The following is a 22850-nucleotide window of genomic DNA, read 5'->3' on the forward strand; positions in this document are numbered from 1 at the left end:
ATGACACATTTTAAGGCTCCCGTTCTCACTGTCACATGGCTTTGTGTCCCTGCATTTTAGTCATTTCAGAGCAGTGCATCACCACCCCACTGGCTCATGCTGTGCTCTGTGTTTAGCAGTACATATTTATGACATGGGGAGTGAAGAATGAAGTCTAACTCAAGTCCTTAACTAACCCATAAGTGAGGGATTAACTGCCTACTGCATTCTTTTACTAAGTACTAATCACTTAACATTATTTTCATTTTTTTGAAAAGCCTTAGTATGTCAGCACGGCATTTGAGGGACTGCTGATACATTAGACAGCCATTGCTGTCCTCAGCCTGACAAGGGACCTGTTGTGCTACTTTCTGGGTGAAGGAAAAAGTACATGTGGATGGGCTACAGCTATCAAGGTTTGCTCTCGCTTTGCAAACCTGTCTTCCTGGCTGTGGTAGAGTTAAAAAAATAATTACAAGTTTTTCAAAGGATCACCCACATACACATGGTATGAGAGCTCTTTTCTTTGTTGGTTTCATTTTATTTGTACATGACTCACTCTTGGCAAAATGAGTGAGCCTCATGAGCCTGTAAAAATTCTGTTTGGATTAAATGATTTGCATTAAATGATTTATAACTGCAAGAAGGCTTTAATATTCCTGTAATTCCTTAAGGAAAAACAAACTGATCTTATTCTTTCAAGTAGCTATTGCTTTCATGCCTGTTACTTCAGACGCCATCTTACTCGCTCAAGCTGATAGCTGTTGATGAGACTCTGGGTACTTCTTCCTTGCTCTCCCTGCCTCATGAATTAGAGATGGGTGGTGGGGATGTACTGTCATCCTTTTCTGAGCACACTCTTCTGAGCGTGACTGAAGGCCAGGAAACCCACAGCCTCCCAGACCTGCTTGCCTTGCTAAGAGCAAGGAGTAGCATTTGCGCTGGCCTGAGGTATGGTGATCATGTTTCTGAGACCAAATTTACCCCGGTTTTGTAGCCCAGAGGCCCATCAGTCTTCATTTTCCTGTCACAGCCAGTGTGCTGGTTACAGCCACCTCATTCCTGCTGACTCCTGCATGGATCAGCTGTCAGGAGGGCAGGTGGGTAGCCGACCTGCTCTCACGCCCTCACCCCTTGGTTCCCCAAGCTCAGGGATGTGGGGGCAAGGGGAGAGCTCCCACTGGGCATCCCTGCAGAGAGGGAACTGCCAGCCGCCAGCAGCCACCGGGGCTGCCCGCACCCTTGGGATAGAGGCCTCGCAGCAGGGCGTGTCTGTTAAAGCCCATGAGAAAAGCATGTGAGCCAACAGCGGGACAATCCAGCCGGATGCAGGACGTGCCATCAACAAGCCCTTTGACTTTGTGTTTGCGCAGAGCGGCGGCTGCCCTGGCTGTCCACTCCAGAGGCTGAGGCGCGGCACAGTTGCTAGCGGGAGCCGCTGCCTTCGGCCTCAGACCTCGGGGAATCCTCCTCCTTTCCCGTGCCCGTGTGCTTCTGACAGGACGACCCACGGGCACTGGAGTTTAATATTCGAAGCAGAAAAGCGCCGCGGTCCCCGCGCAGCGGCTCCCCCGCCGCCCGCAGCCGCTCGCCGTGCCCGCACCTCGCCGCCCGAGCCCCTGGGGCGAAGCGGTCACTCGGCTGCGCCCCGGGGCCCCCCCCGCCGGGCACCGCCCGCGGGGCCGCGGCACAGCCGGGGGGATCCCGGCTCCAGCGGCGCTACAAGTGGCCGCCGGGGGCGGTTTCGGCTCCGGCTCCGCCGCGGTTTCCCTCCGCCCCGCGCCCGCCTCCCGGCGACCCTCTCCGCGGCGCGGAGGGGCCGCGGGGCGCGTTGCGTAACGCGGCGCTGGGCTCTGCTCCGCCGCGCGTCGCTCGGGGCGGCGGGGAGGCGAGGCGAGGCGGGTCGGGTCGCCGCGGCCGGAGGTGAGCGGTGGCGGCAGCGGCGGGGCGGGCGGGGCCGGGCCGGGCCGGGCCGGGGGGGCGCAGCGCGGCGCGGCGTGTGCGCGGCCCCGCGGGAGGCGGCGGCGCAGGCGGGGGGAATCCAGGTCACGTCCGCAGCCAGACGGCGGCTGGCGGGAGGGACGCGGCGAGAGGCACCGCACCGCGCCCGGACGGGCGGCGAGCGGCGCGGGGCAGGCGCGGCCACTCCGCTCCGCCGGTAAGTCACCCGAGTCACCCGGGCTGCCGCTCGGCGGGCAGCGCGCCCGACCGCGGGCGTGGGCGAGCAGGGGGTGCCGGCTCCGCAGGTTGGCGTCCCGGAGCGCCCCCGGGGATCGCCGCGCTGCCCGCCGTCCTGCCGGCACTGCGGGGCGGGCGCGGGGGAGCCGAGCCGCGCTCCCCGGCCGCTCACTATATTTAGCCGTCACCGGTGGGGAGAGCGGCGGCAGCAGCGCGCAAACGCTGTCGGGGAGAGAGCTCCGCCGGCCCGTCGGGGCGCCGCCCGCCCGCAGCAGCATCCGGGGGCGGCGGGGGGCGAGCGGCGGCGCGGCCCGGCGGGGAGGGCAGGGACGGAGCCGCGGCACCGGCGGTATTCATCACCGCGGGGGGCGGCGGGGCCGGGCGGGGGGAGCGGCGACGTGCGCGGCTGCCGGCGCTTCCTGATTTATTTATGTTTGCAGCATAGGTGGTATTTCCCCGTTAAGAGTTTATCCATTGAAGTTTTCTATTTGACTTTCTAAAGCGGCGGCGACGACAACAACAACAACAGAAATCCGCGAAGTTAAAAAGCCAAATGTGTTAATTGTTAACTAAATATAGACGAGGAAGGTTTGGAAGCTGTAGTGGGTGGATTGATCAGGCAGCGTACGAGTAAAATGAAAAAGGGAAAATTGTCAGCCCTATGAAGCCAATTGCCGGTGGGAAGGAAGGATCGCACCTGTTCTGGTGAGTGGTAGGAGCCCCATAGCCCCGTGGTCCCCAAAAACCTTGTTTACCCTCCTGTGATCCGGATGGAGGAAGGCAAAACACAGGTTAAAAACGCTGTAATAAATACCAGGTCTTACCAGGAAGGCAAACGGGACTTTTTTCCTATAGTATAACCCGTGTTCCCTTTAGTATTTTAACACAAAAATCGTGCATTTGAACGGAGCCATCTGCTAGTTATAGTAACATATTTAGTATTTATTTACAAAACTTAGTCTGTGGTAAATATATGTTTGCATAATTGATAGACTGGATATTTTTATAAAAATGGTTTGTTTTCCTTTTACAGTTCAGTACTACTTGTGTGTTGAGACAATTTACTAGATTTTCTGGTTCCTGTTTTCCCTTCAGAATAAACATTTGAGTAGAAAAACCAAAACAACAGAGCAAAGGGTTTGCTCTTTTTTAAGAAATTTCAGTAATGACAAGGTAATCTTCAGGAGACTTTACCATAATCAGTGCACTTGCATTGGTTAGTTGTATTGCCTCACAGAGAGGCTTGAGTTCTCTCCCTTACTTTGAACCCTAAATAATACAGCTATATGAATGTACAGCCTTTTTTTTAAAGAGAAGAAGCTGGAGTAAATCACTGGAAAGTATAGCCCTTCACTTTCTCATAGAACAGCTGTTTAAGGCACAATAACAACAAAAGTTTTGTGAAACTGTGTATGCCTCCTTCCTTCCTCACAGGGCTTTTTTTTTCCTTTTCTACTAACTGGCATGAAATCACCCTTCATATTAGTCCCAGGACCCTTAAATTAGTCTCAGCCTTCTTCCAATTTATTTGAATTGGTGACCTTTGGATGAGCTGGTGTGTTCCATTGTTACTTGCTAATGATGGAATAATCTAGTCCTGACATACCAGTTGTGAAACCGAGGGCACTGCTGCTGGATGGAAATTCAAACGTCTTATGGCTCCATGTTGGAAAAGGCAGGATTTAGCTGTGGTTTTCATCTGCTTTTAACTGTGTGAACTCTGATTTTCAGAGCTGAAGAGGCTCAAACCAAAGTCTGTTAGAGTTGATGGAAAATCTGCCATTGATTTTTGCTGGTTTTGGATAACGTCTTGTATGAGTTGGTGTTGAGGACATCATGGCTACGCCAAATTTTTTAGTCCTTTCAAAATGCTTTGCATATCCAAGTCATTATGTAGAGTCAATTATTTTGTGTACTATCTCTTTGTGAGAATGTTCTTCTGCTCAGTAGAAAGTGGTGGTGTTTTTGTTCACTCTCTTATATGCTACAGCATTAACTTTATTATCTGATCGCTTCCTATTACGTCAGGATGACACGGGGGATTTTGGAAAAAGTGAAAATGCTTTGTTGAAGGCTGCTTACCCTGAAGATGGGTTTCTTCAGGTATTTTTCAAAGAGCTTTCAAAGACTAGTGGGACATCTGAAGTCATAAGACATGCTTTCTCTGATGTGCGTGTTGTGCTTCCCTTGTTCAGTATGTGGTTGTTTGCTGCCTTTTGGGGTTTTTTTTCTTACAAATGTGAAGGGGAGAAAGTTGTTAGTGATAACAGATACTAGTGTTCTGTGAAAAAGCTTGCAGAATAACACATACCTGTGGCAGGCGTATATCCTCTCCTGGCTTCCCTGTTGTTGATGATGAGCATGATTTTTCCTCTTGGCTATTTGTAAAACCCCAGCCAAGAGACAGTAGGGAGGAGAAGGACTGCTAAACTTAAATCATGGAAGTTTGTCAGAGTTTATTGTCTAGTGCAGCCTGTCTTGAAATTTGATTCCATTTGGAAGAGAGTCAGGGGATGAAACCTCAAAAAAACCCACCTGATTTGAGGCAGGACGTCCTCCAGCAAGAATCTCATTTACCACCGGAAGGGTGAGACCAGGAATTTTGGCTCCTTGGAAAAGGAAATTCTGGAGCTCATTATCTCTCCACCATCATATTCTGGTTTACTGATTTGGGGTTTGCTTATTACAAAAAGTTAAAGAAGGCAAAAGAGGCATGCATGTGAAAGAAGCTCAGGTAAATAGGCTGAGATGAAGGAAGGCAGGAAAAGCACAATTACGGTGAGCCCTCATGCCTTGGATTTCCTTCTAGGATTTGGAAAGTGCTAATTTTCCCAACCAAACTAATTTGCTCTTAAATGAGAGATGGCCGTCATGGCAGAAAGCAGAGCTGTACTGCAAGGTGTAGGGTAGCAGTGCAGAGCTGCATATTTTCTCCCTCTTGTCCCTTTTCCTGTGGGATTTCCAAATCACATGAGGATCTGGCCTCTGGAGGAAAGGTGGAGATAGTGCTGAGGCACTCTCCACCTACCTGCAGGGACTGAGGCAGCACATCCATGCCATGGGTTTCCAGAGATTATGGTCAGGATCTTAATGTGTGAATTTTCTGTCAGAAAGGGTCAGAGGATCAATCAGGAAGGATTGTCCTAATATTTCCACAGTTCATCTTTGTTCCCTTCTTTCCAAATATCAGAAATGGCTATATATGTAGTCCTAGATTCTCTCCTGCATGGCCCCATTTAAGTAAATAAATAAAAGCTGTTCAGTAGCTCTTCAGGTGTATGACAGCAGAATTCTGCCAAGTCACCAAGGAGCTTTCCTTCTATCTGCTTAACTGAAGGAAGACCTCTGGGTAGGTGAGGAAGTCTGAGTCCAGGGATCTGCTTGGCTTAATTTATCCCATCAAAAAAGGTAGCAGAATAATTCACGTGGCCACTAGTGTGGCAGTACTGCTGCTGGCATTTTTTAAACTTGTCATTAATGGTGCAGTGAAGAAATAATCTCCCTTCTTAGGGATGAGCTAGGATTTTATGTATTGTACAGGGATAACTAAAAAAACAGTGCATGTGTTATGAGAACCTTCGTCATTAAAATCAAGGGCAGACTATAAATTTTTGTGTAAAGATTAAAGAATTGTATTCCTTTAATTCTATGTTATTCCATCAGTTGTATGTGGTCCAAGAGGACATTTTGAATAAACTAATTGAGTCTTGCATAAGTTGTTTCTCTCATTTAATTCACAACACGTGAATGAGATTTCTTCCATTATCCATCACAACTACTTAATTTAAGCATGGTCATGGTAGGGGGACAATGCAAGTAAAAAGACTGGTTGGGAAAGTTGGTTCTGTTGTTAACCTTTTCAATGCATGGTCACACTGCCAAAGTGCATGTAAGCCTGCAACTAGAGAGGAGGAAATTGAAAGCAAATAAAATGCTTATTTGAAACACAAAAGTTAACATGAGTATTCAATTTTGAATGCTTTTGGTCATAAAAATTCTCATTTTACTCTAATCTTACTCTAACTCTATCTTATTAGAAATTAAATATCCTGTGAAACTAGTGAACTAGTGAAAGAATAAAAGATTAAACCATAGTTTAAAAGAAATACTTTATATCCTCAAGTGTCTTAAATATAGAGAAGCTGTAATAATTTTTACCGGTGAGCTAAAAGGGCAAATACTCTTATATTATAATTAGATTACATGCATGAGAGCAGTGTGATCATTCTGGACTACGGAACTGTTCTATGTCCTCTGGTGAACCTAACCCAATAAATTAGGGTTCTGTTTTTCCATTGGAAGAAATAAAATGACTGATTATCAAGCTCCTAATAGTAAGGTAGAAAACAGAGCAAGAAGATCAATGTCTCATCGAGTGAATTTAAAGTCAACCCACATGTAAGTCTTTCTTCTACTGGACGGAGTGAAGTTGGTACATGTAGAACCAAATGGCTTGTATGTATGCATACACAATGATTTCTGTTTTATCTTGGGTTCATTCTGCTCACCTGCTAACTTTTTTTCCCTATTTTGATGCTGATGCTTGAGTGTCTTCTTTAATACTTCGTGGGAGTTGGTTGGCATGAACTGCATGCCGCAGGTACAGCACCAATGTTGCTTGACAGTAAGATGTGCTTTGCAACAGCTGTGGTAGGAAAATAAAGGAGCTCTTTGACGAAAACCAGAAGTATCTGTCAACTACATAAGTGTAGTTGGGTCCTTGAACAATTGCTCACTAACTGATATCTTAGTGACATGCATATGGATAAACCATTTTCAAAACATTCACAAGAAAAATATTCTTCTGTGGTTAAGAAGAGCTGATTCCATCACCGTTGCAAGTTGGCTTCCTTGAGTCAAGTGTCATGTTTGCTCTCATTATCTACAGCTGTACAGTGTTCTTGAACTATGGGCCTTTTCCTTTCTTATGTTTTCATTTGTAGACCTTCACATCTTTCTTCCACTGACTTGGTCTTGCACCTTTGCCCCCTTAAGTATCCTCTTAACTCCACACCTCCCACTCATGATTTTCCATTGTTTCTCTTGATTCTGCTGTGCCAGCTCTTTGCCATGTGCTCCAGCCCAGCTGTACTTTGGCAGGTATGGAGTGCTGCTGCTGCTGCTTGGTTTCCTACCAGTGGAAAGAATGAGCGCAAATGAATTGCAGATATTTCTTCTTTAGTGTTGTTTTTTTCCTCTGACCTTTAGCACAAAATATTCCTGGTCCATTTGCCTACCTTCTTGCACCTTTTGACAGGTAGGATTGCCTTCATGTGACATTATACTGTTTTCTAGCTTTACATTAAAATAGTTTTATTCCCATGATTTATTAACTTGTCCCCAGCTCTGTTTTATTTTTAATATTTCATACATCTTTTAAAAAAACGTGGCATGTTTGTGTGCAAGGTGCCTCAAAGTATAATTATGAGCTGTAGCATTTATGTATAAGGCTTAAAATAACTTTGTTCCTCACTTCAGGAAATTGAAGGGTTTATCTTGAGCCTTCTTTTACAACTTAGGTGTCTTACCTTCTATACTGCATTTTTTCTCATTAAAAAAAGATAAGGTGAAATGCATTATCCAGTTAGATAAACTGGGAAAGAGTCTGTACAGAGTTGTATCCGTGTAAATCCAGAATATACATGACCATGCACATATGAGTTAAAAGAATATTCCTCTGTAGTGTATTTGTGACAAATTTAATTTTTAAAGCAAAATAATTACTTTTTCTAAATATTAAAATATAGTTTTATTTCTACCAATACAGAGAAAAATATATCTGGAACACAGATTGCTTCCTATGCAGTGCTGAACTGCATATATTTTGTGTTATGCCTGAGTCACTGATGTGACTTACTGAAGTGATTTAGTTTATTGAAATCCTCTGTGTGACCAGAATAAAACAGCTTTGGCCAGAGGGACTTGGATCAACTATTCAACTGCAGAAGTTGCTGATTATTAAGGTTAAAGAAAGGAGAAGAAATACCAGAATTAGGGTTTGATATGCAGCCTTAATTCAGGTGTCTTTGAATGTATGCAGGTAACTAAGGTTTAGAGTCCATGAATGGTATTGCTTCACTTTTCAGGGTGCTTAACCCTATGTAATAATAGTCATCCTTGAAAACTACACTTCCTCTTAACTTTATTTGAAACCAGGAAACTTGGGATCAGATCACAGGGTATGCAATTGGTTATGTAGGATATTGTGAGCATGTGGTCCTTGCCTGTGAGTTATACATGTGTGACAGTAGTTTGTCACTGGTTATTGCGAATTTTGAGTTGAAAATCACCTCTGCACCATGAAGGTATCTAACCTGATTACCCAGCTTCACATTCAATTGTTGCGAACTCTTTGGCTCTATTTCTCTTGCTTGTCCTGTTTCCCCTGCCCCCAGTCCCATGCCTCAGACACCTCACACTTTTCTCCTTTGCCAGAAATGGGAGAGGGATCCTAGAGACCTTTTGTTTTTCTGAAGAGTCTTATGCATAGAGATAGCATCCTTGACCTTCTTTCCTCTTAGAATGTCCTGTCAGTTGCTCCAGTTGCTGAATCTGGCCGATGTTGAAGGCAGCTGCCATACACCTGATTCCTTCTTACGGGGCCTTCTTGCCACCAGAAGGGATACGCCAATGACGAGAGTCCTGCTTGCCATTGTGTTGGCCAGAAGCTGTGCTTATGCCTTCCTGACTTTCTGAGTTACTGAGTATTGAGTTCTTTGGGGTTTTTCTTTATCCCCAGTCCCACTGCCATTTGGCATCTCCCTCCCTTGCACCCCTACCTGGCAGTTCTGCTGCGTGTGTGTGTGAGCACTGACACGTGCTGTGAGACTTGGACAAAAATGGTGATAGGCTCTGTAGCCTCTGAAATGCATGAAGCCTTCTTTCTTGCCGAGTAGGTTCTTGCACAAGATACCATCTTGATGGCAGCTGTCTTCATTTGCATTGAACTCTGGGAGAACCCAGAGACTGCTCTGATAGTCAGGTCTCCTAGGAAGCCTGTTTGCTTTCATCCTCTGCCCAGGGAAGATGAATCTCACCCGCTGCCACTCTCACGGTAGGATGCGGGGAATGTGCTTGCAGCCATTCTGGCCGTGACTTTCCAGTGGTGGGAGGATGGTGGGAGTGTGTTTTGTGAGGCAGAAGGATCTTCTGCTGTTATCTCTTCAAGAGGCCTCATATCAAAGCACTCTCTTAGTTTTGGGAAGTGCTTTTTGTGCTTGGAGGTTAGGCACGAGTGGGAGTAGCATGACCTGGGGAAAGAAAGTGCTGGATTCTGTAATTCCCGAGGGAGGGAGGGCTCTGGTCATACTGTCTCTATAGAGCTGTTCCCTGAGCTAGCCATCCTCATCTCTCCATCCTACCTGCACTGACATGGATAAGTCTCCTTGCTTTGGCTCTGCAGTGGCTTCTCTCCAGTGCCACTTTCCTTGCATGAAGCCATGTACATGGAAAACCCTATGTATATAGAGTGTGCTCCCTTCTGTTTTCAGATGTCTTCGCATCTTCTGAAATTCCTGATAGCTGGTAAATTCAAGAACCTGGATGGAACATGTTTTTTTTCCAAGTACTACAACAAATGTTTGTGAAGCACAAATAAACTTAAGCAAGCCCCTCTCCCCCATTTTTCCTTTCTGACTAGATTTTATTTTCACAGGGACAGCAGAATTCATCCTTGTCATAAGGTCCTTTCTTGCCAAGTTACAAGTTCTGTTCCAAGGAATAGAATTCAAGTAGTTGGAAGAAAAAGAATTTAAAATTTTGTGTATATAAAAAAGCCCAACCCCAAACATTTCCTTTGCTACTTCTGTAGAAATAGCAAGACTCTTTGTACAGGTTGCCCAGAGATGTTGTGGCATCTCCATCCTCAGAGACACTAAAAAAACAGGTGGACATGGTCCAGGGCAACCTGCTCCAGGTGACCCTGCTTGATTGAGCAGGGTGGTGGACTGGACAGCCTGCAGGTCCAGACCAGCCTCAGGCATTCCTTGACTGAAACTTTCTGAAAAGGCTTTGAAAGAGAATTCCAGTTCACTTTGTTAGAGCTGAGTGAAATACAAAATAATTTAAGATAGATTCATTCAATGGAAAGTGTAGAGCACACTTTCAAATTAAGCTGGTCTGTCAGGCTTGTCCATAATAAATTCAGGAGAGTAAAAAAAATATACTATGAATTCATACCAAATTAGCAGAGCAAATAATATTGCTTCTGTCTACACACACAACTGAAGCATCTCTGTAACTTTAAAAGGTACTCTAAATGCATTTTCCATGCACAGATCAGAGTTACGAGCTTACTTAAAACTTAAGAGAATTCATGCTCTCACCTTTGCACATATGAGGACAATTCTCAGGATCATTGCCTTTGATCCCATAGGAAGAATCACAGGCTTTAAAAGGAGCCAGGACTTGCCTGCTGTTCAGTAGTAATTTTCTGATTATACTTTGCTCATAGGAATGTAAGTGTAAAAAGCCAAATTTACATAAGCAGACTACTCTGTGAGCCTTTGCCCTCCCCTCTCCCTTGACCTTTGCTGTCCAGTTTGGCTCCCAGTGCTTTTTCAGAGATCTCTTTCTAGGGTTATGTGTCTCTAGCAAGAAACCCAAGTTCTGAAAGCAAGAAGGTGGCGGAATTGCTGCCACAAAACCTGAACTCAAGTAATATTCCCTCTCCCATTACTGCTACACCTACTCATAAGGCAGCCCTGTGGGGACCAGTGTGGACACTGGCTGGCAGCCAGGTGTGTAGCAGACATCTCTTTACCTTTGCTCATAGATGGATCTCATCCACAAATGGCAGCTAGAAATTCATGTCTGTAATATAAGTTCACATTGGTTTAACCTGTGTTTTGCAACAACACTGCAGGCTGCCTTTTTCCTGAAAAAATTCTATTTCTCAATATTTTTGACATACTTCATTTTCTTAGCTTAGGACTAGCAGGAAGGTTTATCAGCAATTTATGTTGGAGATAGAAGGAAAAGGGGAATTGAGTTGCTGAGAGGATATTGCTTGCTGGCTGTACAAGCACAGTGTGCAGTAAGACAAAAAGCTTGGACTGCTCTTTGTGAAGTTCAGCTCCAAGCCAAGTTATAACTTGAGCTCAGCCTCTTCAAAGTGTGTCTGTATAAATATAGCTGTATTCCGTTTTGATGATCATGAGTCTGCAGCTGAATTAATTATTTGATAGTGCAAGAAAGATATGCAAAGGGAGACCTTTACCACTGAAGCCCAGATCTACAAGATCAAATCTACAGTCTAAGTTTCTTTTTTAATGTTTTGTTGCAAAGTGCTTCCTGATACATCATGCCTAATCTTGTCAATATTTCTTTAGGTCTTGCTCCTTTAAATAGCTCTGGATGAGTGGAACATCCTGTACTTTTTCAAAGATCTCCTGGAGTCAATGAAAGCCATTTGTGTGAAAATGGGCAGCTGAAAGAAGCAAAGGCACTGTGAGCCCTGCACAGTCTTAAGGCCGTCTGTGTTTGGGAAATGAGAGTAGTATGGCATTACTGTGTTTGCTTTGGAAGGTAATCTAATCTAAAAGAGCTTGAAACAATTTGCAAATTAGGATCGTGGAAACCTCAGTGTCATTTTTTTTCTTCTTTAAGAGAAGAAATATTTAAACCCAGAAAGAGCTTTAGGCAGGAAGAATTTGAGAGATTCAACCTGGCAGATGTTGCAAGGCATGTGATAGAATAGGACTGAGCTTTACCTATTGCTGTGTGAAGTTATGATCTGCAATCTCTGTTAGGAGCTCCAAATTTCACAACACTTGGGTGATGGTGTAACAGGAAGAAGGGTGTGGGCAAAACTACAGAGCTACATATGAGTAATTCAAGACCTCACCTGTTTTCCCATCTGGAGAGCAGGGCAAAGTGGGGAAAGCAGATGGGCAGATCAGAAGTTACAGTTTAAACGCTTAACTTTTGCTGAGTTTATCTGTATTGAGGATAGTCTTTGGGGATTCGTGTTTGTTGCATGCTTTTTGCTTTTTTTGGTGGATGCATTTTGAGTCAGAAAAAAATGATGTCTGGTATCACACCTTTTATGTTCTGTCTCAGCATAGTAAATTTGAGTTACTAAGTTATAGCCAGCAGATGCCAGCAGTCTTTGTGGTACTATACTGTTAGTTTACCTGGATGTGTTTTCTGCAATGATGTTCCTAGTGGTGAACAACCTACCTTTTTAGTAATATCAAAGAGGTGGAATTACTGCCTCATTTCCACGTGAAAAAGTCTTTGTGAGTATCACAGGCAGATTATGACCTTAAGTAGTGCCCAGAAGTGATATGTCAGAAAGAAAAGGCTATGATCCCAACAATGATTTTTGAAATTCAGTCAACCTTATGTATGTTTAATAAATGCACATCTTCCTGCAACGTTTGAAGTCAGGGGTCAGGACTCCAAAACAAAACTTAATGAGATTGTCTTCAGTGGCTATTGCGGCTGGAGAATCAAGAAAGGCAGAAATAAAGGTAGGTGATGCAAGCCTACTGTTTTCCAAAGCTCAGCAGTTTTGTGAGCAAAGTGATCTGCTTACAGGGTGTTTTTAAGATGGAAGTAATTTTATCTACAGTGCTAAATTTGGAATCAGTATACCCAGCCATATGCATCTGTGTATATGGCAACTCTAATATCTTGATTTGGGGATTAAATTTATACCATGCTCTTATGTGTTCTTCTTCAGACCTTTACCTTAGATTTTGGTTTTGTTTTGTTTTTTTTCTTTTTCTGTTGTAATGTGAAATCTCATTGTTGAATATTGTTGCATTTCTTGTTTACTGATATCCTTATGAAAAACTTGATGAATGTTTGTGAAAACTCAAGGCTCCTTATAGTCTTATATGTCAGTTAGCCAGCAGTATTGAATGCAATTAATGCTCTTCCCTTTGTAATCCAAGCTAATGTCCTCTAATCAGCATTATGTAATTCAACAAACAGAGCAAAACCTACTGAATTAAGATAGTGTACTGTTCTGTTATCTCTGGATGTGCAGCACAGCACGTATTTTTGTGTCTTTTGAGCATTTTGTAGATCAGTAGCTGAATTTCTGGGAGTAAATGCATTGTATTTTTGAGTCAATGAATTTCACTTTCTGTCAACACTTACATTCAAGTTATGTTTCTGCTGAATTACACATTGTTAATTAAGAATAATTTTATCTCTTTGGTTAACAGAAGGAATTGGGGCATTATTAGGGTGTTGGCCTTGCTGTTTCCATAACAGGTTAGCTCCTTTGATCTGGCTGTGTTGACAGTAAAATTGGGTCTTCTGCTTGGACGTGTAGGAGAAGTACATGTTTGTTTAGACCGTTATCGAACTGGAGGAAGTAACTAGAGTTGGTAAAGCAAAGACAGGCACAGTAGTGGTAAAAAAGAGAGAGAAAATTAAGCAATGCAGGGTCACTCAGAAACTGTCACTTTGCTGATGTAATTTGTGGCTGTAAACAGAGGTCATGACATCATGCTACAGCTATCCCAGCTCTTCTCAGTTTTGTACCATTTTCCTGTAGTTCACACAAGCCCAGTCCTAGAACGCTGCATTTCCTTTTGTGTACTGCTCATTATTTATTCTTTTTTTTCCTAACCAGAAGAGATTAAACAGGAAAGAGTTCAGGCAGGATTTGGAAAAATAATAGAGCGTGAAACGAAAATTACATTAGCAAAGACTGCAAAGTGTCTGTATATATCTGTTAGTGACCATGTCAGTATTGTCTGAAAGTATTGGTAAAATGTAATGGCAAAAAGTGAGGGTTTTTAAAATTTTAACAAGGGGATCTGCTTACTAGACTTTGGTCCGTGTGTGATGGTATTATCACCCTGGAAGTGCTCGATAGGAATTAAGTTGTGTAAAGCACTGGCAGCTGTGTATTACAGAACAAGAAGACTTTGGGAGAATGAGGAATAGCCAGCTACTGAAGTCCCCTCTTGTATGATCATTTGTGGTAGTAGTGACATGTCCTGGTTTTGAACACTAAATGCCTTTGACCTAATTTAACTCTAGTGTAACAACACTGAGAATATGGGCCATTTACATCATGGAAAGGAAAAAGGAAAATACATGGAAGTATTTCCTTATTTAAGTGTAATATTTTTCTGTCGTTAAAAATATGCAATAATATAAAGCAATGTACAGCAAAAATAGGTTTCAGTGGTATTTGCTGAAAGTAAGCATATGTGGTCTTGTAAGCACTGTGTGACATTTTAGATTTTATTTAATTTTCCCTTTAAGCTTCAGACTGGAAGTTAAAGTGCCCTAAAGGAGTCTTTATTCTAGTTGAAGTGCTCTGATTGCAGTGATCTTTTCTCCTTTTCCTTTTCTTTTTGGTAGTATTTTAAGGTTTGTGGATTGTCAGGGAAGAAGTGCCATCTCTCTTATTATGAACATTGGCAGCTAAAGCTACTCGGTGCCTTTTCAGTGATCTTAACAATCACTAGTGAGCCAGAAAAGGAGGAGGACCTTGCAGAATTGCAGGTTATATGCGACCCTGATTCAGAAGTGTGTCTGTAATTTAGAAAACTTGCAGGGCAGGTTGTGAGATCCATGCTGTGGTTGGCCATCTCACTGGCTGTCTGTTTCTTCTCAAAAAAATGCTCTTTAAAATGTTACAACAGCTTTCAAGAAACTTGTGATTTAAAATCACATAATCTCAAAAAACCAGCTCGGTTTTTCCTATATTCACATAATTCCTTATTGTTCTTAATTTTTTTTTTTTTTTTTTAAAGAATCCAGCTTGTTCTAGTTTAGTCCTTACAAGGAAACATTTCAGAAGATTAAAAGAAAAGTCACAGTTCCAGTAGAGTATGTTTATGGTCTTTAACTCTTGTTACTCCAGAGCCACCACTCTCAGCTGCTGAAAAGTCATAAGGATCACTAGATTCCTTTTAATTTGCCTTCTAAAACTGCTGATGAACTTCACAGGTGTCTGGGTGGCTCTGCAGAATGACTGGGAGCAAACTGTTTTAGGCAAAATCCTTACAGATGAATAGTGGACATGGCGTAAGCCTATTTTTCATAATCTTCATTCTGTCATCATACTGCCCTGAGGAACTTTTGGAGCCTAGTGGTGATTTTAGAAATGTGTAAGGTGGCATTAGAAATAAGATGCATATGGAAGTAGCAATAATGAAGGAAGAGACTCTTTCACCAGTTGGTGATTGTTTGGAGATGAATTTCCTGACGTGAAATTTCCAAAGTGCTAGGAAGTCATCTGATAACATATAATAAAAATGAGCAGATTGCATCCCTGTTATAATTATGGTGTTAAATTTGCAGTGCTGCTTTCTTGCCTAAATTCCAGTATGTTTGGTCTGAATTGTTTGTAAGGATAGAGTAATAATCCATCAAGAATGACAAAATACCATGGTTTGTTTGTGTTGTGTTGTCCAAATAAAAATCCCTTTTCCTTTTGTACCTGCATATATTGAAGACTGCATTTACGTATTTGTATGTCTGTAAATGGTGCTTTACAGTCATATGAAAAGAGATACAGTCTTTTAAAGATCTTCTGATATATTTTTTTATGTAATTATGGCTATTTTCTATAGCTTCTCTGGTTTTTAAACACTTAATTAGGACAAATGCACCTAAGTGGTTCAATTTTCAGTGCTGTCTGTTTACCCGTGTTAGAAATTATTCTTTAACTCTGTGTGTTTGCTTTTTTAAGGATATCATGACTCATTATTTACTCGTGGGTAATCATCTTTAGTAAACAGTGCATCTTGTGAGAGCTAATACAGAGCTTTGTGTGTATCAGTTAAAAAGAGACCCTTCCATTCAAAAGTTCCTGCCAGCTGTCACCTCCTCAGCTAATATCACCTCATAATATAGAGCTAGTCACAAAATACAGAAGCAATGTTTGTGTTTAGAGAAACAGGAAAGCTTGCAAATAAACCAGAACTCAGTAACATGTATGACTTCAGGGCTGCAGCAAAATGTGTCTACTCATATAATACTAGAGATTTCTATTTTGTGTCCGATAACTTACTGCTATGTTTAGTTGGTATTGTATACATTTTCAATTAATGGAAGCAACAGAAAAAAAAGGCATGAAATAGAACAACTTAATTTTGTCCTTTTTCCTGCTATGGGGGAAAAAATATACTTTGTATCTATTACCAGTTACTTTCCTTAACATGATATCCTAGGTTTGGATTTTGAATCATTCCCTGGCTGACTAAGTGATGACTCCCTCATTTTGTCTCCTATTTATAAAAGAACTGAAAAGATTTAGCTCATGAATTTTTCATACAGACTACTGGTTGGGGCCAAATGCTGTCCTCAGTTACAAGTCAGTGTCGCTGGTGAGCTGTCAATGGCAGGGTTGTGAATGTCTTTCAGTATAGTACTGAGACTTAAATGTTTTGTTTCTAGTGTGCTTATGGGGGTAAGAATTAAGGAGATGGTAGATAAACTGATTATAAAAATAGATAGGAAATAGAGGTTCATTTTCCAGTCCAACATGCTGCTGCCAGTACTGAAGCAAGAGTATAACCATTACTCACTGCCCTGCGGGTGCTGCACCCTGCAATGAATGAGTACCATATTTTAAAATATCTAGTAACATTATGAAAACCTGAAGTCGAAGCAGAAGTTCAGATCCTAATTAGTGAAACTGCCTTTCCACCTTTGGTGCTGCCAGCCAGAAAAATATGATTATATTTTAAACTTTTCCAAATGGACTTTGCCTTTTCCCTTCTTAGGAACTGCCAATGAAACCAAGAGCAAGGAAAGGTGTAGCACAGAAGGCAGCTTTACGTGCCTTCATAGCCTGGTTTCAGGTTGGTAATATCTCTCTGAAGCTTCACTGTATTCTTTCAACCTCCCAGTTTTTCTGTACTTTGAAGTTAAAAACCAAGTTAACCTTTGACCAAGAATTTCAAAATCACCTGGTAGAAAGCCCTTCCCTTTCTGCTGCCTGATAAATGAAAAACTCTCCTCTGCATATAGGACTCAAAAAACCTCTGTAGAAAAGACATGAGGCTTTATTAATTCTGAATTGCAGTTTTTCTGGATAATTCTTTTTAGAAGGAGGCATCTCTTCTAAGTGTTTGAAGCTCTTCCTTCCTTTTTGACCTGGAGAATAGAATACTGAGCAAAAATAATTAGAGGGAAAATGTTAGCAGTGCTGTCATGATGTGAAGACTTTACCTGCAGCTGGGCTCTGCCAAGTGAATGAAAATGGCTGTCAGCCTCACCAGCTCAACACCAGTCTGAAATAAAAGAAGCAACCAACACAAAGAAAACTAAATGGAAATACACCCCTGCCATGTGTTTTTTGTGCTGTAATGAGGAAAAAGATTCCTTTGTGCTGAACTTAAGGTTGTTTTTTCTCATTGCTTGTCTCATTCAGCATCTATTTTCTGAAAAAGGGCAGAGCATGGGCCACTGCTGGTTTCATAGCCCTCTCCAGCTAGTGGGCATAGGAAGTCTTCTCAGCCCCTGTACTAAATTTCAATAGAAAACAAAGAGCATTGTCTGGTATAGGGTAGATTGTATATTTTATATTTGAAATTCCAGTCACTGCTCCCTGCATGAGCATCTTGAGGTTTCTGAGTCTGTCAGCAGTTTCATAGATTTCTGTTCTCTTGTAAGGCTTTTCGAAACTTTTTTTCTGATCCTGTGTCTGGATGGCTCACAGGGGCACTCATGGGCTCTATACTGTCTGCAGGAGGGTTTTGTGGCAGGAGAAAGCTCGGTATTGGTACCTCCTGAGCACAGCACCCTGTCATGCTCTGTGAGCTAGAGCTGTGCCTGCTGCTGCCTTACATTCCCCTCGGTGCTCCCAGCAGAAGGCTTCACGTGGAGGAGGCTTTCTGTCAGATGCACAGGGTAGCATCAGTGGCATGGTTCAGCAGATGTGCAGTTCTGAGTGAGATGGGGAGATCTACAGACTGTAGATCTCGTGGTCTGTAGAGCTGGGTGAGTGGTCAGCACCTCTCTCGCACCCATAGGTAGTCCAACAAGCTGTGCAGTGTTGTCTGTGCATAGATGCTGGATGCTCCTGCTTCAGATTGGGAAAGTCAGAGATTCCTGCTCATGATGCAGCTCTGAAAACGTCAGGGTAGGACATTTCTAGTACTTTTTCAGGAGCTGATATGTACCTGGAAGGAACATTCTTCTAATGGAGGCAGTGTTGTTTATTGTGGGATACACAGTTTTTTGGAAGGCAGGTGGGACGTGAGCTATCTGGTACTACCAGGATAAGGCAAGATAGGTCTTTTAAGAGAAATCATAAACGTGTTTGGCACATACACACAGTAAAGCGTCTCTTGTAAGACTCATTCTTCCAGTGTTGCCTAATCAATTTGGTACGCTGTTTTTGAAGGTTTGATTTCTTTTATGCCTTGTGTCTCCTTCTGGTATTCAGATGTCTGGCTGGTGAGGCCTTTTGATGCTACGTGTTGTATTATGTTGTATTATGAACTTGTCTTGCAAACCCACTAGATTTTAATCACTTGCTTCTTCAATAACTGAATCTTAAATATGCAGACTCCTTAGCACTTAGACAGCTTTATTTGTCTATCAAAATCATTAAAACCAAGTCAGTCTATCGGAGCTGACTATCTTGAAAGGGTTACTGATTAAGATACCAGCTTTATCCAGGAGCAGCACAGAGGTGAGTAACAGTAGCTAGATGGACAGAAAGATTGGGAAAGAATTATTAATTTAAGTATCTTGGAGTCATAAACTCCTGTTTAAGCAGAGCAAGTCTGTCATTATCTGTTTTGCTCTTTCTGTGGGCAGTTCCTGATCTCTCTAAGGCTGCTGCTGGGTGCCATTCTGAAAATCTTGTCAAGGATAATTGCTGTTGCGAAGGTAGATGTTCGCACATTCTGGAAGATGCCTGGGATATAAAAATGGTGATGTCTCTAACTACCCATTTCCTTGCTTTTCCTCTTTTGAAAAAGAGGTGTTAGGGAATGATGCTGGTAAAATGGATTGACTGCCCTTGGGTTTTTAAATTCCATCTTTTCTTTGGTCTTTTTTTTCTTTTAATTTCTTATTTTCTTTGAATTTCCTGGATTTTTCTTTACCTTTTAAATTATTTTCTGTGGATAGTTAAAATTCTCAGAGAGGTTTTTAGATATAGAGTATGAACAGTGCTAATTAAACAAAGAACAGTTCCTGTTGAAGCCTGTCTGTGTGGCAACATGAACACAGAATGGAAGAAAATAGTATATTAAGAAGGGATCTGAAAGATGTGATAAATCCCCCCTTCTTTGCTACTAAAATGCCTTAAAAATGGAGAGAAAGCTGATAAGGCAGTGTGTTGAACATAGGCAATATACTGTATAGAAGCACAAGTTTAGCTTTCAGCTTACGTAATAGGAGAAAATGTCACTCCAGATTATACTAGTTGCACTAAATGCCTGTCTATTAAAAGCAATTGAGTTTTTTTTCCTGCTGTGCTGGCATAAAGAGCTGCTGTCTGTCGTGCTGTAGCATCCAACCAACACAGTTTCAGCTATGTTGAACTTTTTCCCCTGAAACTCTATGTCTGTGAGTTACTTTGCAAAACTTGCCTGGAATTACGGATATAAAAGTTGTGTGACAAGGAAGCAGGCTGCTGTTCCATCAGTCTCTGCTTTTCAGTGTCTTTTCTCAGGGCAAAGCAGAATTTTAAGAGTTTTGAATGTCAATTCTTCAAGTATTGTGCAGGCAAACTGCTAGTTATGCTAATTTTACTAGGCAAATTTTGGGGAATTTTGATCCTTAGCATTTATATTCAGTGGTAGAAATAGGATATGTTTAGTTTAAACTTTTAGAGGCACAGTGCTTGAAATGGGCTGACGTAGCATTATGTGCCATGTCGAAAAAGGAGACAAGCTTTTGTCATTGCTATTATGATTTTTCTTCTAAAGTGCAGGCAGAAATTGTTTAATTTGTGAGCAATCTAAAATAATTTTTCCTCCATTTAAGAAAGAGGCTTATTTTTGTGTTTGTTTATTTGTTTGTTTTTAACTGGCCGGTTGAAAACCTTGGCTATTGTGTTTTGTTTTGTTTTAGGAAAGAAACCAACCAAAGTGATCTTTCATTTTCTCCAAAATATGGTGCTACTCTGATAAGAGTTGAGGAATTAATTTTTTTGCTGGGTTTTGATACTAGATACAGGATCTTAAATTTTCAAATGTGACTCATGATTTGGCATAAGGCCGTTTTAGAGTGCATAACCTAAACCATCTGAAAGATGGTATTCAGTTTTTACTGGAAACAAGGTTCTATTAAAGACATTTCAGTTGGCCAGAGAAATGCCCAGGCATCCAAAATCACCTCTTGTATGTGCAAACTGAGCTTATTACTTTCCCTCCACACTGTGTTTGAAAGCTTTTCATAGTTTTAAAAAGTTAAAGATTAAAATCAAACAGATTTTTACATCTATCTGTGATTACATAGTACAATGTGATGATACTATAATTTATGATATAGTGTCATTTATTATAAAACAATTGTATTATTATTGCCTGCAAGGGGAAGGCTAGCAGGAATAGGAGGAATAATAGCAGGAATAACTGATGGCTAGACAGCATGTGAGATTTTGCTATTTTATATACTGCAGTTAAGAATCCTCTGTAATTTTCTCTTTATAGCCCTTACAACACTGATTTTGTGGCTATTTCACAGAATCATAGAATGGTTTGGGTTGGAAAGGGCCTGCTGTGGTCAGAGACACCTTCCACTTGAATAGGTTGCTCAAAGCCTCATCCAGCCTTGCCTTGAATGTGTCCAAGGTTGGGGCATCCAGAACTTCTCTGGAAAACCTGCTCCAGTGCCTCACCATCCTCATAGTAAAGAATTCCCTCCTAATATCTTACCTAAGCCTACTTACTTCCATTTAAAGCCATTCTGCCTTATCCTGTCACTGCATGTCCTTGTAAAAAGTCCCTCTCCAGCTCTCTTGTAGGCTCCCTTTAGGTGCTGGAAGGTGCTCCAAGGTCATCCCAGAGCCTTCTCTTCTTCAGACTGAACAACCTCAACTCCCTCAACCTGTCTTTATTGGAGAGGTTCTCCAGCTCTCTTATCATCTTCATGGCCTCCTCTGGACTCACTCCAACAGGTCCAAGTCTTTGTTATGTTGAGGGCTCCAGAACTGTACACAGCACTCCAGGTGGGGTCTCACCAGAGCAGAGCAGAGGGGGAGAATCACCTGCCTAGCCTTGCTGGCCACGCTGCTTTGGATGCAGCCCGGGACACAATTGGCTTTCTGGGCTGTGAGTGCACATTGCTGGGTCATGTCCAGTTCTTCATCCACCAACACCTCCAAGTCTCTCCTCAGGGCTGCTCTCAATCCTTTCTCCACCCAGCCTATATTTGAGCTTGGTACTACACTGACACAGGTGCAGGGCCTTGCACTTGGCCTTGTTGAACTTGAGGAGTTCTGCGCAGGCCCAGCTCTCAAGCCTGTCAGGGTCCCTCTGGCATCTCTTCCCTCCAGTGTGTCAACCATACCACACAGCTTGGTGTCATCAGCAGACTTGTGAAAGTGTGCTCAATCCCATTGTCATGTGCCAACAAACATGATAAACAATGCTACTTTCTCCTTTTTTGCTTCTCCTTGGTGATGAAGCTGCTACACAGATGATTAAGCAAGACTGAGTTTGTCAGTCTGTGATTCCATGGGGCTCTGGTGAGGGGAGACAGTAGGAAGGAAGTTGCTAAGTGGCCTGACATAAAAGAAATAACTTAATCTTACGGAGCAAGATGTAAAACCTAGCAAGGCTTCTTGAAACAGCAGCACCAAAATCAAAAGTTTCATCGAATGACAATTTATATATTGATAGATAAAAGTGGTGTGCTGTGTTTATTTCTGCCAAGGAAACATTTTCCAGATTTTTGTCATCAGTAACTACCTGTGAGGATAATCTGAACCTTGTCACCAAAATACATCTATGAAGACAGTCCATGAGCGTGAGCTTGCTGGTGTGTTTCATTCCCAAACACTGGCCATTTCTCTTAACTGCTAAAACAATGGGGAAAATAATTTGAATGTTAGAAATAAAATGATCTGATTTCAAATAGGTGAGACTGTCAGTCACATTTTGTGTTTATAGGATCACTTTCTTCATGGCAGAAAATGGAAATGAAAAAATTACTTAGGAGTTCACCATGGATGTGTCCTATGGGTCAGGTTTTCAATTCACTACTGTTCTGAGTGAAGAAAGCAGGTACAAAACAGAAGGAAATCTAAAATAGTTCCATGAAACAAGAATCAAAATAACCTGATAATAAGTGTCAGCATCCCATGGAAGATGCATTCATAGTTAATAATTTTGATTCCTCATCGGTGAGGAAACTGCAGAGTGTTCTGTCCAAGTTTTTAAAGATGCCATCCAAAATGCTGTCCAAGATTTTGATTAAAACAGAGTATGCCTTTTGCACAATGAGTTGTTGTGAATGGATCTAATTAACAATGAACAATTGGAACCACGAGAGAACAAAATAAAATAATGGTTCAGAAAATTATAGAGTTTTTCCATTACGTAGTCCCTATGACTGATCCCAAATACAAAAATCATAGATTTTTTTTTCCTAATTTCAGGGTCAAACACCAAAGTTGAAATATTATATGTAGCAAAAGCTCTTCTGGTTTGTAAAATTGAAAGTGTGGATTTCTAATCCATTGTAGCTTAGCTATTATATTTACTTGCTTTGTCATAGAATCACAGAATATCCTGAGCTGGAAGGGACTCACAAAG

General features: G+C 42.1%; 1 protein-coding gene across 7 annotated transcripts in view; it reads left to right on the forward strand.

Annotated features, from left to right (window-relative positions):
* The first annotated feature begins 2056 nt into the window (after nt 1–2056).
* The window catches only part of THRB (thyroid hormone receptor beta), a 157209-nt gene continuing 136415 nt past the window's right edge, over nt 2057–22850 (forward strand). For 4 of the 7 annotated variants that reach the window (XM_048301941.1, XM_048301931.1, XM_048301909.1 and 1 more), the window contains exon 1: nt 2593–2862. The gene's annotated coding sequence lies outside the window, so the exon portion shown is untranslated. Of the gene's footprint in view, nt 2138–2592; nt 2863–22850 lie in introns of those variants that run through there. The other 3 variants (XM_048301974.1, XM_048301951.1, XM_048301920.1) reach the window with 3 other exon arrangements.

Source organism: Corvus hawaiiensis, chromosome 1, assembly GCF_020740725.1.
Source record: "Corvus hawaiiensis isolate bCorHaw1 chromosome 1, bCorHaw1.pri.cur, whole genome shotgun sequence".
In the NCBI taxonomy this organism is placed as follows: domain Eukaryota; kingdom Metazoa; phylum Chordata; class Aves; order Passeriformes; family Corvidae; genus Corvus; species Corvus hawaiiensis.